Source organism: Dendrobates tinctorius, unplaced genomic scaffold (genome assembly GCF_039654945.1).
Source record: "Dendrobates tinctorius isolate UK_male_01 unplaced genomic scaffold, ASM3965494v1 ptg000270l, whole genome shotgun sequence".
In the NCBI taxonomy this organism is placed as follows: domain Eukaryota; kingdom Metazoa; phylum Chordata; class Amphibia; order Anura; family Dendrobatidae; genus Dendrobates; species Dendrobates tinctorius.
The window spans coordinates 9,495,702-9,513,892 of NW_027361937.1; positions in this window are offsets into that span (position 1 = coordinate 9,495,702).

Consider the following 18,191-nt stretch of genomic DNA (forward strand, 5'->3'; position numbering starts at 1 on the left):
TAACCACTAGCAAAACTAGACATAGCAGGGACTGGTGCTGGTGGTGGCTGATAATAGGTACCATCAGCGTTTAGCAAGGGAAAGGCTTGGACTATGACTCCGGGTCTCCTTGCTCCACAATTGTAACAGACCTCTCTCCGTTGAGGATTAGTAACTCCGCATACGTCACAAATCCACCCGGCAGGATCATAAGGTGGGGGCGCACTGGGTTTTGGCAGCCCAGGATATATTGGTGCCCTGGGGTTGAGGGGCACAGAGCTTAGAGTCGGGAGGAGAGGCTTGATTTCCTGGGGCGGGACCTTATTATCTAGCAGGGAGACCCCTTGTTCCAGATCATTTTTAGTTGTTTGTCTTTCTGGCACATTACCCTCAGTCACTTTCTCAGTTCCTTCTTGCACCACAAAACATCCAGTCCTTGTCATAGTAGTAGACAATTTTCCTTTCCTAAAATTTTCCTTTCCTAAAATGGGGAGCGTCCAAGATGACAACTGGACACTCCCCATTTTACACCGGCTCCTGGAGCAAAATGGCTTACAGAGCTATAACCAACAGAAAGCCTGAAATTCCATCTTGGTTTGATGCTGACCTGCAAGATCCTATCAAGAAGCTGCTTTGCAAAAATCCTTAGAAGCGATTGGGTGTGTGCAGGAACATCCGGGAGCATCCATTCTTTACCACCATTGTCTGGGAGGATGTGGAGGAAAGGAGAGCACAGCCGTCATTCATACTATTCAGGCCAGTTCTGGAGAACCATCTTATGCAGTAGCCGGAGGAAAAGAAAGCCCCTAACCCCATGGCCGACTTTAATTACGTGTCACCAAGCTGGGCCTGGTAAGATCATCTTTCTCTGAGGATAAATACCATCAAATGTCCTTCTGACCTTGTGGCCATTATCACCGTCCTTGTCTTCTCCCACTGTGTCTACCAATGACCATATCTCTGTTATTTCTTAGGTGGATGAAAAGATCTGGGCTGTGAAACAATACAAGACCATCTGGTGAGTGACCGCTGTACACACAGGACACTGATCATTATATTTGTACATCAGATCTGATGTTACATAGCAGAATGGTTCATTATGATGACCACTCCTCAAAGATAACAGAAGATCCAGGAGATAGAAGTTATTGAAATATCTTCCTTTTATGTCTTGCAGGATGACCTCGTGCCAAATGCCCAGAACTTTGTGCCTCCTGACCCGTACCTGATATCTTTGCTACTGTTTGTCACCTCGGCTGCCCTAGAACATCATGTCTCTCCATAATATCATGTCGGACCACTGCCATAGTTCTGCTGCACCAGGCCCTTTACTCTGCATCCTCCAATCCTGGGCTGGTACTACACATCACTCTGGCCCGAAGATCTTCTGTGCCCTCGGGAGCGGTCTGTGCTTACTGTTTATCTGGTGAGTTCAGGAATAATAGTCTAATATGGGCCATTATCCCTAAACTCACCTCAGCACAGGCTGGGTAAGTATTTCACACATCACCCACACTACATGATAGATATAGGCTCACACTACATGATAGTTATAGGCACCCACACATAGACACATAGCAGGTAGATAGAGGTTTGATAATTGGCCCATTCCTAATGGGTGTTTTCACCTTCCTCTGGATCTATACGGCCTTAAATAGGTTTAGTATAAAATATCAATAAGAGGGGGAGAGGGACGAATCCAAAAACAACAACTATTGGTAATAATATAAAATTGCTTTATTAAGTGGTAGGGCAAGGAACAAAATAAAACATGCTACAGTGCTGGTTAATCATTGCCAAGAGAAAGGACACAGTAGACCATGTTGCCAGTAGTACAAAAGTATTGTCACATGCCCCTTAAGAAATTGCTAATCATGACCTAATCAGCAAGTGAAAAGAACAAGGAACCTATAGGGCCATCTCTAGACACAAGCTGATAGATGCAAAATCCAATACAAATCGAGTAAACTAACACATATACAATGCATATTACCTGAGAGACGCAAGTGCAGGCAAACAGTGGGTCCTCGTGCCCGCCCCAACGCGCGTTTCGGAACACACCTTCGTCAGGGTTTACTCGATTTGTATTGGATTTTGCATCTATCAGCTTGTATCTAGAGATGGCCCTATAGGCTCCTTTATTGTGTTTTTCACTTGCTGATTAGGTCTTGATTAGTAATTTCTTAAGGGGCATATGGCAATACTTTTGTACTACTGGCAACATGGTCTACTGTGTCCTTTCTCTTGGCAATGATTAACCAGCACTGTAGCATGTTTTATTTTGTTCCTTGCCCTACCACTTAATAAAGCAATTTTATATTATGACCATTGGTTGTTGTTTTTGGATTCGTCCCTCTCCCCCTCTTCATGTGATTTTTTACAACCGGTCAGTTATAATCCATGGTGGTTTATTGTAGTGGGACACTGAGGCTGAGTTCACACGTGGCGTTTTTTTCGCGTTTCCGCGGCGGTTTTAACCGCGCGATTTTGCCGCGAAAACGCGAAAAATAAGCATCCCATGCATTCCTATGGGATTCCGCAATGCTGTGCTAATGCTGCGGTTTTTACCGCGGCGTAATCGCTTCGCGGTAAAAAACGCAGCATGCTCATTAATTTGCGGAATTGCGGCGATCCCGCACCCATAGGAATGCATTGTTCCGCTTACTTCCCGCATGTGGCTGTGCGTACCATGCGGAAAGTAAGCAGAACAATTGCGGATGGTACCCACGGTCCGGAGGAGAGGAGACTGTCCTCCGGGCTTTGGGTACCATATCCCTGTAAAAAATAGAATTTAACCCCTTAACGACCGCCGATACGCCTTTTAACGGCGGTAATTAGGGGTACTAAAACCACAGCGCCGTTAATTCACGGCGCTGTGATTTAAGTGAATAGCGCCCCCCAGTGTCGGATTTTCTCCGGGGTCTCGGCTGCCAGGGGTAGCCGAGACCCCAGAGAACATGAATCGGTCGGTTTTTACCGACCCCCGCTTTTGCGATCGCCGTTATTAACCCTATAACGGCGACCGCAAAAAAAAAAAAAGCCGCGATTTTACATTTAATTTCTCTCTCCTCTGATGTGATCGTACATCAGAGGAGAGAGAAATAGGGTCCCCGATCCCCCCCCGGTACCTCTCCGTGGCCCTCCGTCCCCTCCCGGTGGTCCCACATCCCGCCGGCATCCTCCGATGGGCGCCGCCATCTTGAAAATGGTGGGCGCATGCACAGTGCGTCCGCCGGGAATCTGCCGGCTCCGGCTGGCAGATTCCATTCATTATTTTGATCACTATGATAAACGATCATAGTGATCAAAATAAAAAAAATAGTACATAACCCCCCCGTTTATCACTCCCTTATATAGGCCAATATAATGAAATAAAGAAAATATTTTTTTTTTCAGTTTTCCATTAGGGTTAGGGTTAGGGTTAGGGTAGGGTTAGGGCTAGGGTTAGGATAGGGTTAGGGCTAGGGTTAGGGTAGGGTTAGGGCTAGGGTTAGGGTTAGGGTAGGGTTAGGGTTAGGGTTGGGCTAGGGTTAGGGTTGGGCTAGGGTTAGGGTTGGGCTAGGGTTAGGCTAGGGTTAGGGTTGTGCTAGGGCTAGGGTTAAGGCTCGGGTCACGACTAGGGTTAGAATTAGGGTTAGGGCGAACTAGAATTAGGGTTAGGATTAGGGATTAGGGTTGGGATTAGGGTTAGGGGTGTGTTGGGGTTAGGGTTGGAGCAAGAATTGAGGGGTTTCCACTATTTGCCAACTTTGGGGGTCTAGAAATTGGGGTCTAAAAAAATCACTTTTGTGGAAATAAAAAAAGACTTTTTATTTTCACGGCTCTGCGTTTATAAACTTTTGTGAAGCGCTTGGGGGTTCAAAGTGCTCACCACACATCTAGATAAGTTCATTAGGGGGTCTAATTTCCAAAATGGGGTCACTTGTGGGGGGTTTCCACTGTTTAGGCCCATCAGGGGCTCTGCAAGCGCAACATGATGCCCGCAGACCATTCCATCAAAGTCTGCATTCCAAAATGGCACTCCTTCCCTTCCGAGCTCTCCCATGCGCCCAAACAGTGGTTCCCCCCCACATATGGGGTATCGGCGTACTCAGGACAAATCGCATAACAACTGTGCGGGTATGATTTCTCCTGTTACCCTTGGAAAAATAAAAATTTGGGGGCGAAAAGATCATTTTTGTGGAAAAAAAATGGATTTTTTATTTTCACGGCTCTACGTTATAAACTTCTATGAAGCACTTGAAGGTTCAAAGTGCTCACCACACATCTAGATAAGTTCCTTAATGGGTCTAGTTTCCAAAATGGGGTCACTTGTGGGGGGGTTTCCACTGTTTAGGCCCATCAGGGGCTCTGCAAGCGCAACATGATGTCCGCAGACCATTCCATCAAAGTCTGCATTCCAAAATGGCACTCCTTCCCTTCCGAGCTCTCCCATGCGCCCAAGCAGTGGTCCCCCCCCACATATGGGGTATCGGCGTACTCAGGACAAATCGCATAACAACTGTGCGGGTATGATTTCTCCTGTTACCCTTGTAAAAAATAAAAATTTGGGGGCGAAAAGATCATCTTTGTGGAAAAAAATAGATTTCTTATTTTCATGGCTCTACGTTATAAACTTCTGTGAAGCCCTTGGGGGTTCAAAGTGCTCACCACACATCTAGATAAGTTCCTTAATGGGTCTAGTTTCCAAAATGGGGTCACTTGTTGGTGGTTTCCACTGTTTAGGCACATTAAGGGCTCTCCGAACGCAACATGGCATCCGATCTCAATTCCAGCCAATTCTGCGTTGAAAAAGTCAAACGGCGCCCCATCCCTTGCGAGCTCTGCCGTGTGCTGAAATAGTGGTTTACCCCCACATATAGGGTATCGGCGTATTCAGGAGAAATTGTACAACAAATTTTGTGGTTGATTTTCTCTTTTAACACTTGTGAAAATAAAAAAAATTGGTTCTGAAGTAAATTTTTTGCAAAAAAAAGTTAAATATTAATTTTTTCCTTCCACATTGCCTTAGTTCCTGTGAAGCACGTAAAGGGTTAATAAACTTCTTGAATGTGGTTTTGAGCACCTTGAGGGGTCTAGTGTTTAGAATGGTGCCACTTTTGGGTATTTTCTGTCATGTACACCCCTCAAAATGACTTTAAATATGATGTGGTCCCTAAAAAAAATGGTTTTGTAAATTTTCTTGTAAAAATGAGAAATCGCTGGTCAACTTTTAACCCTTATAACTTCCTAACAAAAAGAAATTTTGCTTCCAAAATTGTGCTGATGTAAAGTAGACATGTGGGAAATGTTATTTATTAAGAAATTTGTGTGACACATCTCTCTGATTTGAGGGCATAAAAATTTAAAGTTTTAAAATTGCAAAATTTTCAAAATTTTCGCCATATTTCCATTTTTTTCATAAATAAACACAAGACTTATCGAAGAAATTTTACCACTAATATGAAGTACAATATGTCACGAAACAGTCTTAGAATCAGCGGAATCCATTAAAGCGTTCCAGAGTTATAACCTCATAAAGGGACAGTGGTCAGAATTGTAAAAATTAGCCTGGTCATTAAGCTGCAAACTGGCTCTGTCGCTAAGGGGTTAAAATAAAAAATATTGTTATTCTTACCTTCCGGCGTCCCGCGCAGCATTCCGCCTCTCTCCACGCTCCCGGTCCCAGTAAGCCTTTGCGAAAATGCCCGCGATGGCGTCCATTCTCGCGGGATCGCGAAGTCTCGCGGTCATCGCGAATTACCGCGAGACATCGCGATCCCGCGAGAACTGACGTCATCGCGGGCATTTTCGCAAAGGATTACTGGGAACGGATGCGCGGGACATCGGAAGGTAAGAATAACTCTATTTTTTATTTTTTTTTGCATTCTATCTTTTACTACTGATGCCGCATAGGCAGCCTCAGTAGTAAAAAGTTGGTCACACTCGTCAAACACTATGTTTGAAGAGTGTGACCAACCTGTCAATCAGTTCTCCAAGCGATGCTACAGATCGCTTGGAAAACGCTAGCATTTTGCAAGTTAATTACGCTTGCAAAATGCTAGTTTTTCCGCGGGAAAATCACGGGAATTTAAAATGCGATTTTCCCGTGGAATGGAATTCCGGAATTCTCGTGGTAATTTCCGCGAGAGTTCCGGTACGTGTGCACTTAGCCTGACTACGATTGTATTTGATATAACTGCTGCTATATTGTCCCACATGACTTTTATACCGGTTTTCACTATTCCTTCTTGTATCATACAATATCAATAAGTAGATTCCCTCATAAGTAGTGCAAAAAAGTTTCAAAAATTAAAAAAACACAGAAATAATTTATTTTACACAAAATAAAAACATTCTAAATATGTAACAATTATTTAAGATATTTTTTTTTTATATCTCACTTCCACAATTTACAGATTAGGCTCGAGCCTTTGATCCTGGGATTTAATCTGATCGCCATATTATTTGGGGTCAGGAAGGAATTTTTCCTCCGTCACGAGAGCAATTGGTCCATTTCTCACATGGGGTTTTCGCTTTCCTCTTGATCAACATGGCCCATAGATAGGTTTAGTAAAATAAAATAAATAAGTAGGTTCTTATGTTTACAGCAAAAAAAAAAAAAAAAAAAATATATATATAAATATAATTTATTTTTGGGTTTAAAAAAATAGTTTACATAAATATAAAAATAAATTAGTCCAAAAATAGAAAATAATTAAATATCTAAATAAAAAAATTACACTTAGGTATCGCACTTTAGCTATGAGCCGTTGATCCTGGGATTTATTCTGACCACCATGTTTTATTTGGGGTCAGGAAGGAATTTTCCCCCTAATATGAGAACAATTGGCCCATTTCAGCGGGTGCACGATGACTTCATCGCGCATTCACTGTGTGCCAGGCAGTGCAGGAGACAGGAGCAGCGCAGGCACAAGGAGAAGGTGAGGAGTGATTTTTTTTTTAATCAGTGTGAGTACTGGACTGTGGGGCCATTCTGGGGGGGCTATATACCATGGTGGGCTGTATACCATGCTGGGCTATATACCATGCTGGACTGTATACCATGCTAGGCTGTATACCATGGTGGGCTGTATACCATGCTGGGCTATATACCATGCTGTGCTGTATACCATGGTGGACTGTATACCATGGTGGGATATATACCATGCTGGGCTGTATACCATGCTGGTCTGTATACCATGGTGGGCTGTACAATATACCATGCTGGGCTGTATACCATGCTGGGCTGTATACCATGGTGGGCTGTTTACCATGGTGGGCTGTATACCATGCTGGGCTGTATACCATGCTGGGCTGTATACCATGGTGGGCTGTATACCATGCTGGGCTGTATACAATACTGGACTGTATACCATGGTGGGCTGTATACAATGCTGGGCTGTATACCATGGTGGGCTGTTTACCATGGTGGGCTGTATACCATGCTGGGCTGTACACCATGGTGGGCTGTATACCATGGTGGGCTGTATACCATGCTGGGCTGTATAGCATACTGGGCTGTGCTATATACCATGCTGGGCAGTGCTATATACCATGCGGGGCTGGGTTATATACCATTGTGGGCTGGGCTATATACTATGTGGTGCTGGGCTATATACCATGTGGTGCTGGGCTATATACCATGCTGGGCTATATACCATGTGGTGCTGTGCTATATACCATGGTGGGCTGTACTATATACCATGGTAGGCTGTGCTATATACCATGTGGTGCTGTGCTAGATAATGTGTTGTGCTGTGCTAGATAACATGTGGTGCTGTGCTAGATAACGTGTGGTACTGTGCTAGATAACGTGTACTACTGTGTTATATACCATGGTGGGCGGTGCTATATACCGTGTGGGGCTGTGCTATATACCATGTGGGGCTGTGCTGTATACCATGTGGTGCTGGACTATATACCATGTGGTGCTGAGCTATGCTGCTGTATTATATACCATGGGGGGTACTATGGGGAGGTGGGCTGTATTATATTCTATTTGGGGTTACATTATATTCTATGAGGGGGTTGTATTATATTTATTATATTCTTTGGGGGGTGATTGCATCATACTTTATGAGGGGGCTACATTATACTATATGAGGAGGCTACATTATATTCTATGGGGGGCTGCATTATATTCTATGGGGGGCTACATTATATTCTATGGGGGCTGCATTATACTATATGAGGAGGGCTACATTGTAGTCTATGGAGGGGCTACATTATACTATATAAGGGGCTGCATTATATCCTATGAGGGGGTTGCTATATATTCTATGGAGGGGCTGCATTATACTATATGGGGGGGCTGCATTATATTCTATGGGGGGGTTACATTATATTCTGTGGAGTGGCTGCATTATTCTCTAAGGGGTGGCTGCATTATACTATATACAGGCTGCATTATACTGTATCGAGGACTATGGGGAATACATTATATGAAGAACTATGAGGAGCATTATACTATGGGAAGTGAATTGTACTACATGGATGACTATGGCGGTGCATTATACTATATGGAGAACTATGAGGAGTGTATTATACTATATGGAGCACTGAGCAGTTTATTTAATATATGGAGGGCTATGAGGAGTGTATTATACTATATGGAGGACTATGGGGAGTGTATTATACTATATGGAGGACTATGGGGGGACATTATATTATATGGAGGACTATGGGGTGTAAACTGTAGATGTGCTGCTGATAACATGATGCTGTATGGTGATCTGTTAATGATCCATTAGTGATCGTTCTGTCCCCATCATTCTTTTTCAGACTGTGGAAAGAGGCCGGGAAACAAGTGTTGAACGACTTCAATATTGTCAATCACACTCTTCTGTGTGTTGTGCAATATGTTAGCATTTGGGGCCCCATTTTAAACTTTGCCTAGGGCCCCACTTTGTCTAAAACCGGCCCTGCATATATATCTTGTAATATAGTAATGTAGTCCTGTAGCCAGGGTCAGGGTCCTATCAGTCCATTGTCTGTGTCATTTCATAACATCAAATCCAAGGTGACAAACATGAAAATCCCATTATAAAGCCTTTTATAAAAAAAATAATAAAATCCCCACATAGTTGAGGATAAATATATATGATAAAGAGCCATATAAAAGAAAATAGGAACAGCCAGTAGGTGCGTATAGACAATCACATATGGATGCATATGTATACTCAGTCTGGACAACATGGCCCCCAAAGGGGGAGAAGAGAAAAAGAGAAGAGAACACATACAAGGGGGGCACTTTCTCCTTTACATGTGTGATATTTTACCATCCTCTCTTTCTTCTGCTTTCCTCTTTCTTTCCGTTCCCCTCTTTAGGGTCTTGTCCAGTCAAGAGTGTTCCTTTAAGGGTTACCTATACTCACATGATGGACGCTATATGCACTTACTGGCTGTTTTTATTTTCTGCACGTTGCAGCCCACAGAAAGGGACAGAGACCAGAATCCAATGTGTTGGCACCATTACTCATCATGGAAGTTGATTTGAGGTCCATTGTACAACATGAGGCTAATTCGGGGCCCATTATACAGCATGGGGGCTAATTCGGGCCCATTATACACCATAGTGGCTAATGATGGGACCATTATACAGCCTGATGGCTAATACAGGGGCCATTATATAGCCTGGCAGCTAATGTGGGGCCCATTATACAGCCTAGGAACTAATGCGGGGGCCATAATACAGCCTGTGAGCTAATACGGGGGCCATTATACAGCATGGGAGCTAATGCAGGGCCATTATACAGCCTGAGAACTAATGCAGAGGCCATTATACTGCCTGGGAACTAATGCGGGGGCCATTATACAGCATGGGAGCTAATGAGAGAACCATTATACAGTTTGAAGGCTATTGTGGAGACCATCATACAGTGTGGGTGATAATGTGGGGGGACTGTCAAACCGTGGAGTCACAAATGAACCATTATTACTATGTAAGAAGTACAGGTGGCAGGCATTACTAAGTGAAGCAGTATGAGGAGCATTGCTTTTATGACACACAGTAGGTGCAGAAATAGGGTCACATACGGCAGCAGTGGCTCAGCATTGGGGTATCAGCAGGATGAGGAGGTTGTGCAGGTTGGGGATAGATTGGGACTATGCTGGAAATGTGAGAATTCAAATGTGCTTTTGTTTTAATCTCTGCAGACGATTCCTGGCTGGAGGAGTCGTCATGTCGGTCTTAGCAAGATGGAAAAGACGGGAAAAGAGATTCCATAAGAAAGAACGTCACCTGTAAGTCATCATCTATAAGTGTACTGTAATCTCTTATACAGCGTCGGACTGGCCCACCGGAGAACCGGTGGATTCTCCGGTGGGCCCTGGCATCTGGTGGGCCCTGGCACCTGCTGGCATACAGGGTCAGCAGTTGCCTAGGGCCCCCGCTGCTCCAGGGGCCCCCAGCCAGTGGTGTGTCGCACACCATGCAGCTGCTATGGGGGCCCCTGCCAGCGGAGCAGCAGTGGGTGTCAGGAGGCAGGAGCCCCTGTCCCCGCTGCTAAAGAGAAATGAATATTCACTGCGGAGCAGTGAATATCATTTCAGGTCTCCACCCCCAGAGGCCCCGCCCCCAGCCCAGTAAGCCGCTCTGCATCAGGGCCGGTGCCGCCCTCAGTCCCCTCTGCTCCTGACTCACAGCCAGTGCGCGATGACGTCACTACATCGCGCACCCGCTGTGTGTCTGGCAGAGGGGGCAGCTCCTGACACTGAAGCCGGGATCAGCGTGGGAGCGAGGAGGAGAGGTGAGTATTGTGTTTTGTATTTTTTTTTATATCTCTCTCGCTCTCACTATCTGTCTCTCTATCTATCTATCTATCTCTATATATCTCTCTCTCTATCTCTCTTATATCTATCTATCTTTCTATCTCTATCTATTACCTATATCTATCTATTTCTATATCTATATCTATCGCTCTATCTTTCTATCTCTACATCTATCTATCTATCTCTATATATCTCTATATCTATCTATTATGTCTATCTATCTATCTCTATATCTATTATCTCTATATTTATTATCTATCTAGCTACCATCTATATCTATCTATCTTTATCTATATATATCTCTATCTAATATCTATATCTATCTATCTCTATACCTATCTATCTATTTATCTATCCGTTATCTATCTCTATATCTTTTCTCTGTATCTATCTATCTCTATATCTATATCTCTCGCTATCTATCGCTCTATCTCTATATCTATCTTTATATCTATATATCTATCTCTATCTATCTCTATATCTATTTCTCTCTATATCTATCTCTATATCTCTCTCTATAGCTATCTATCTATATATCTCTATCTATCTCTATATCTATCTCTCTGTATATCTATCTATCGCTCTATCTCTATATCTATCTTTCTATCTCTATATCTATATATCTATCTATCTTTCTCTATTTATCTCTATATCTTTTCTCTGTATCTATCTCTCTCTATATCTATATCTATCTATCTCTATATATATCTATTATCTCTATATCTATATCTATTTCTCTCTATATCTATCTATTTATCGCTATCTCTATATCTATCTCTCTGTATATCTATCTTTCTATCTCTATATCTATCTTTCTCTATCTATCTATTTATCTATTTATCTCTATCTATTATCTATCTCTATCTATCTATCTATCGCTCTATCTCTATATCTATCTTTCTATCTCTACATCTATCTCTATATCTATCTTTCTATCTATCTCTATATCTATCTATCTCTATATCTATCTATTATGTCTATATCTAGCTATCTCTATTATCTATATCTCCCTCTCTCTATATCTTTCTATCTTACTCTATCTCTATATCTATCTGTTATCTCTATATTTATTATCTATCTTTATCTATCTATCTCTATTATCTATATATATATATCTATCTCTCTATCTATTTATCGATCTCTGTATCCATCTCTCTCTATATCTATCTCTCTATCTACCGCTCTCTCTATCTCTATCTATCTTTATATCTATATCTATCTATCTCTATATCTATCTATTATCTCTATATCTATCTACCTATCTATCTCTATATCTATCTCTATATCTCTCTCTCTATAGCTATCTATATATTATTTCTATATCTATCTATATATTATCTCTATATCTATCTATCTCTATATCTATCTGTTATCTCTATATCCATATCTATCTCTATATCCATATCTATCTCTATATCTATCTTTCTATCTAACACTATATCTCTATATCTATCTCTATATCTCATTATCTATCTCTATCTCTCTTTATCTATCTATCTATTGATCTATCCATCTATCTCTATATCTATCTCTAGATCTATCTATTATATCTATCTATTATCTCTATTATCTATATCTATCTATCCATCTATCTATCTAGCTATCTCTATCTATCTCTATATCTCTCTCTATATCTATCTTTCTAACTCTATATCTATCTATCTCTATACATATCTCTATATCTAGCTATTATCTCTATATCTATCTCTATATCTATCTTTCTATATCTATCTGTCTCTATATCTATCTATCTCTATATCTATTATCTCTATATCTATTATCTCTATATCTATTATCTCTATATCTATCTCTATATATCTCTATATCTATTTTTATTTATAGCCATCTATCTATATATATTTATCTCTATATCTATCTATATATGTCTATATTATTATTATTATTATTATTATATCTGTATATCTCTATCTATTATCTATCTCTATCTATTATCTATCTCTATCTATATATCTATCTATCTCTATATCTTTCTATCTATAGCTATCTATCTCTATATCTATCTATTATCTATTTTCTATCTATCTCTATATCTATCTATCTATCTATCTATCTATATTTCTTTCTATATCTATCTTTATATCTATCTCTATCTATCTCTATGAATCTTTCTATCTATATCTATCCATTATCTACTTTCTATCCATTATCTACTATCTATCTCTATATCTATCTATTTCTACATCTATCTTTCTATCTATATCTATCTAACTATATCTATATATCTATATAGCATTATACCCTATGAGGCGGGTGCATTATTCCCTATGAGGGGGGCAGTATTATACCCTATGAGGGGGCAGCATTATACCCTATGAGGAGGCAGCATTATACCCTATGAGGAGGCAGCATTATTCCCTATGACGGGGTGCATTATTCCCTATGAGGGGGGCAGTATTATACCCTATGAGGGGGGCAGTATTATACCCTGTGAGGGGGCAGCATTATACCCTATGAGGGGGCAGCATTATTCCCTATGAGGGGGTGCATTATTCCCTATGAGGGGGGCAGTATTATACCCTATGAGGGGGGCAGTATTATACCCTATGAGGGGGTGCATTATTCCCTATGAGGGGGGCAGTATTATACCCTATGAGGGGGGCAGTATTATACCCTATGAGGGGGGCAGTATTATACCCTATGAGGGGGTGCATTATACCCTATGAGGGGGTGCATTATACCCTATGAGGGGGGCAGTATTATATTCTATGAGATGGCTGCATTATATTCTATGAGGGGTCTACATTATATTCTATGAGGGGGCTGCTTTATATTCTATGAGGGGGCTACCCCAACTCCTGCTACATAATTAAGACATGTACAACCTTATATTATACCCGGATATTAGCGTGTTTTACCGCACAATTGGTGGTCTGGTATTTAACTCTATGCAGCTACATAGTGGGCCCCAAGAATGATTTTCTCTGGTGGGCCCAAGGTGTTCCAGTCCGACGCTGCTCTTATATGTTCTGCAACACTGGTATCTACCATTACATGGTCACCATATGGAGGTAGTGTTGGTCTTTGTGTACTAATTTATTTTCAGTTGCAGCAGGATAATCTGCTGAGGTTCCCGTACACCCATGATTAAAGTGTGCCACCATAGTTGTAATCAAGGGTTGGGGCCCACTCAGATGTTTCGTCCCCCCCCGAGCTGAACCTCTAGCTACGCCTTTGGTAGTCACTAATAAAAAAGATATACAGTGTCTTGCGAAAGTATTCGGCCCCCTGGAACTTTTCAACCTTTTCCCACATATCATGCTTCAAACATAAAGATACCAAATGTACATTTTTGGTGAAGAATCAACAACAAGTGGGACACAATTGTAAAGTTGAATGAAATTTATTGGTTATTTTAAATTTTTGTGGAAATCCAAAAACTGAAAATTGGGGCGTGCAATATTATTCGGCCCCTTTACTTTCAGTGCAGCAAACTCACTCCAGAAGTTCATTGTGGATCTCTGAATGATCTAATGTTGTCCTAAAAGACTAATGATAAATATAATACACCTGTGTGTAATCAAGTCTCTGCATAAATGCACCTGCTCTGTGATTGTCTCAGGGTTCTGTTTGATGCACAGAGAGCATCATGAACACCAAGGAACACAACAGGCAGGTCCATGATACTGTTGTGGAGAAGTTTAAAGCTGGATTTGGATGCAAAATTATTTCCAAAATTTTAAACATCCAAAGGAGCACTGTGCAAGCGATCATATTGAAATGGAAGGAGTATCATACCACTGCAAATCTACCAAGACCAGGCCATCCCTCTAAACTTTCATCTCAAACAAGGAGAAGACTGATCAGAGATGCAGCCAAGAGGTCCATGATCACTCTGGATGAATTGCAGAGATCTACAGCTGAGGTGGGACAGTCTGTCAATAGGACAACAATCAGTCGTACACTGCACAAATCTGACCTTTATGGAAGAGTGGCAAGAACAAAGCCATTTCTCAAAGATATCCATAAAAAGTGTCGCTTAAAGTTTGCAACAAGCCACCTGGAGACACACCAAACATGTGGAAGAAGGTGCTCTGGACAGATGAAACCAAATTCGAACTTTGTGGCAACAATGCCACACGATATGTTTGGCGTAAAGGCAACACAGCTCATCACCCTGAACACACCATCCCCACTGTCAAACAAGGTGGTGGCAGCATCATGGTTTGGGCCTGCTTTTTTTCAGCAGGGACAGGGAAGATGGTTAAAATTGATGGGAAGATGGATGGAGCCAAATACAGGACCATTCTGGAAGAAAACCTGTTGGAGTCTGCAGAGAGACGGAGATTTGTCTTCCAACAAGACCATGATCCCAAACATAAAGCAAAATCTGCAATGGAATGGTTCACAAATAAACGTATCCAGGTGTTAGAATGGCCAAGTCAGTCCAGACCTGAATCCAATCGAGAATGTGTGGAAAGAGCTGAAAACTGCTGTTCACAAACGATCTCCATCAAACCTCACTGGGCTCGAGCTGTTTGCCAAGGAAGAATGGGCAAGAATTTCAGTCTCTCGATGTACAAAACTGATAGAGACATACCCCATGCGACTTGCAGCTGTAATCGCACCGAAAGGTGACACAACAAAGTATTAACTTAAAGGGGCCGAATAATATTGCATGCCCCACTTTTCAGTTTTTGAATTTTAACAAAAATTTAAAATAACCAATACATTTTGCTCAACTTTCCAATTGTGTCGCACTTGTTGTTGATTCTTCACCAAAAAATTACATTTGGTATCTTTATGTTTGAAGCATGATATATGGGAAAAGCTTGAAAACATTCCTCCAGAGCAGTTGTCTTGCGGGGTCTGCTGGACCTGGGATTGTCAAACACATCTCCAGTCTCTTCTAATCTTTTTTTAATTCTTTGTACTTGACACTGAGACACATTAAAGGTGCCAGCCACCTCTGCAGTGGATCTGGTCTTCAGCCTCTTGATAATTCAGGCCTTGGTCACAGGGTTGATTTTTGGCATGTTGTCAGAGCTCAAGTTGCAGCTCAAGTGAAGGTCTGGGGTGCTGGGTTTCTTTTTTATACACACCCACTAATTAACCGATCATTTACTGAGCACAGGTGAGGATGTAAATTAGGATTGGGTGCATTATATGACCAGGCGACAAAACTTTTGTCTTGCCAAAATCTGACCATTCTGTGTCCATTAAATGATCAATATTTCTGCATTAATGCCAATTTGTTTTCTTAACCTAAACCACATTTCAGAGGGTTTCAGCTTTCAAAAGAATAATTTATACAACCAATGGATGAATTTAACGTCAGGTTATAAGCTTTTATTTACACAACATGGATAAGCTACATAACTTCTGTCAGAGAGTGTATAGAGGTGGGAAGATGGCATTTATTATGACTATATCACTACTGCAGCCAAAAAGGACCCCAAATATCAAAATGTGGCCAGAAAATACTGTCACATAGGGGTTAATAGTAAAGTGCAAATATTGCTACCATAGATCGCTGTAATGAGTATAAGTGATTCAATATAAGTTTAATGGCTGCAAAAAAGACTGCAAAAGCAGCCTAAATTTTCAAATAGCAAGTAAAAAACAAAAGAAGCCAATCTCACTCATAGTCCCTCTTACAAGAACCCGGAAAACAAAGCCCCAACGTGCGTATCGCGTTGGCTTCCTCGGGGGGGCCACATTTTGATATTTGGGGTCCTTTTTGGCTGCAATGGTGATATAGTCATAAATGCCATCTTCCCACCTCTATATGTTTGACTAAAGACCCGTGTAAGATATTTTGTTGTTTGTTCCATCCCTTCTTTTTCATGAACCCCCTATGTTTTGTCTATACATGAGATTTTATGTATTGCTATTTATGTGAGTAAAATATATTTTTATCTTCATTTTTGGATTTAAACTCTGTCACACTCGTTTTGTTTATTTCATTTAACCCTTGTTTTTCCAATAGTTCTTTGCTACTGCCTATTAACTCCCTGCGAGATTATTTTAACTGACTGTTAAAAGAATAAATACTATTGTTATACCGTACTGCTCTGCAATCCCTGCGTACTGCATCCGTTTAACCTGCTTTCACTTGACCCTACTGACAGATTCCCTTTAAGAAAGTTCTGATTGTCTATTATGATGGAGAGGTTTAACTGCCACCTATAGTTTACATTATTTTGTTCATGGTTATTGTAAGCAGACTAAAGACTATTATTTATATCAACTTGTATTGTCTTGAAGCCTATATACACTAGTTGGTTATCGTGACAATTTGCCTGTTTCTAAGCAATCATAATAATATTAATTGGCCAGTGTGAATAAACGGAAACAGTGATTGTGCCTCTGTGAAAATTATTGTTGTCAACTTTTAGGTGTGTCTTCTAGGAGGTTAATGTAAGATTTTTATTTCTTCCAGAGCGATGCCCCATTTTTTGTTACATGCTCCTGCACACCTTCTTTTTCTAAACTCTATTGCACAACCCTTGAACTATAGCTAAAAAACTGGAAGCAGTGGGCGGATTTGGCATGTGCCCAACAGATTGTTGTTCATGGACAGTTGGAAATCTGGAGAAATTAGGGATAATCGTTGCGATTGTGACACAGTCAATAAACGTATGAGCCATAGCTTGGTACTCTCCTTTCTTGCTGTCAGAAAAGGAAATGTGCTTAGTTTCAGTTTTTCAAAGAAACTCAAAAGTATCGTATGTTACTCTGATATACTGTATTTTGTATTAGCATAGGATTAAACTTATATAGGCAAAAAACAAAGCAAGTTTCGTATTTCACTTATTCCTGTGAATGTGTTAGGAATGTGCTTCTTAGTACATTCTGCCGCTTTTACAATACCTGTGAGTAATGATGCAAAGCAGCAGTTTGATCCACATGCTGCATATTTCACGTGTCCAATAGCTATTATGTTTTTCATTTATGCAGCCAGTAACTTACCAGAAAAACCAGCTTGCCTTCAGTTTTGCTTACATATAATAATGCCATGGATAAGTGTGGGAGTAACAAGTCTATACACCTTTCTTCCTTACAAAACAATCTACAGATTAGAAAGAAGGGCATTGCTATATAAACTTAAGAACAGACCTTACACATTACTATTCAATGAGAGACAATTTTTCTAGTCAGTGATAAAGATTAACAACATTCCAGAAACATCAGAAAATGCAAAGTATTCGGGTCCAAGATCCAGAAAGTTTGATTTTAAAAAAATCTTTTAAAGTGGAAGTCCAGTGAATTAAAAGAAAAGCTCACAAAAAGCTGTAAAAAAATAAAATGTATTATTTATATAGCGCCAATAATTCCACAGCGCTTTTCATTTTCATCACTGTCCCCGATGGGGCTTGCAATCTAGATTCCCTATCAGTAAGTCTTTGGAATGTGGGAGAAAAGCAGAGTTACTGGAGGACATCCACACAAAAGCAGGGGGAACATACACACTCCTTGCAGATGTCATTGGTGGGATTTGA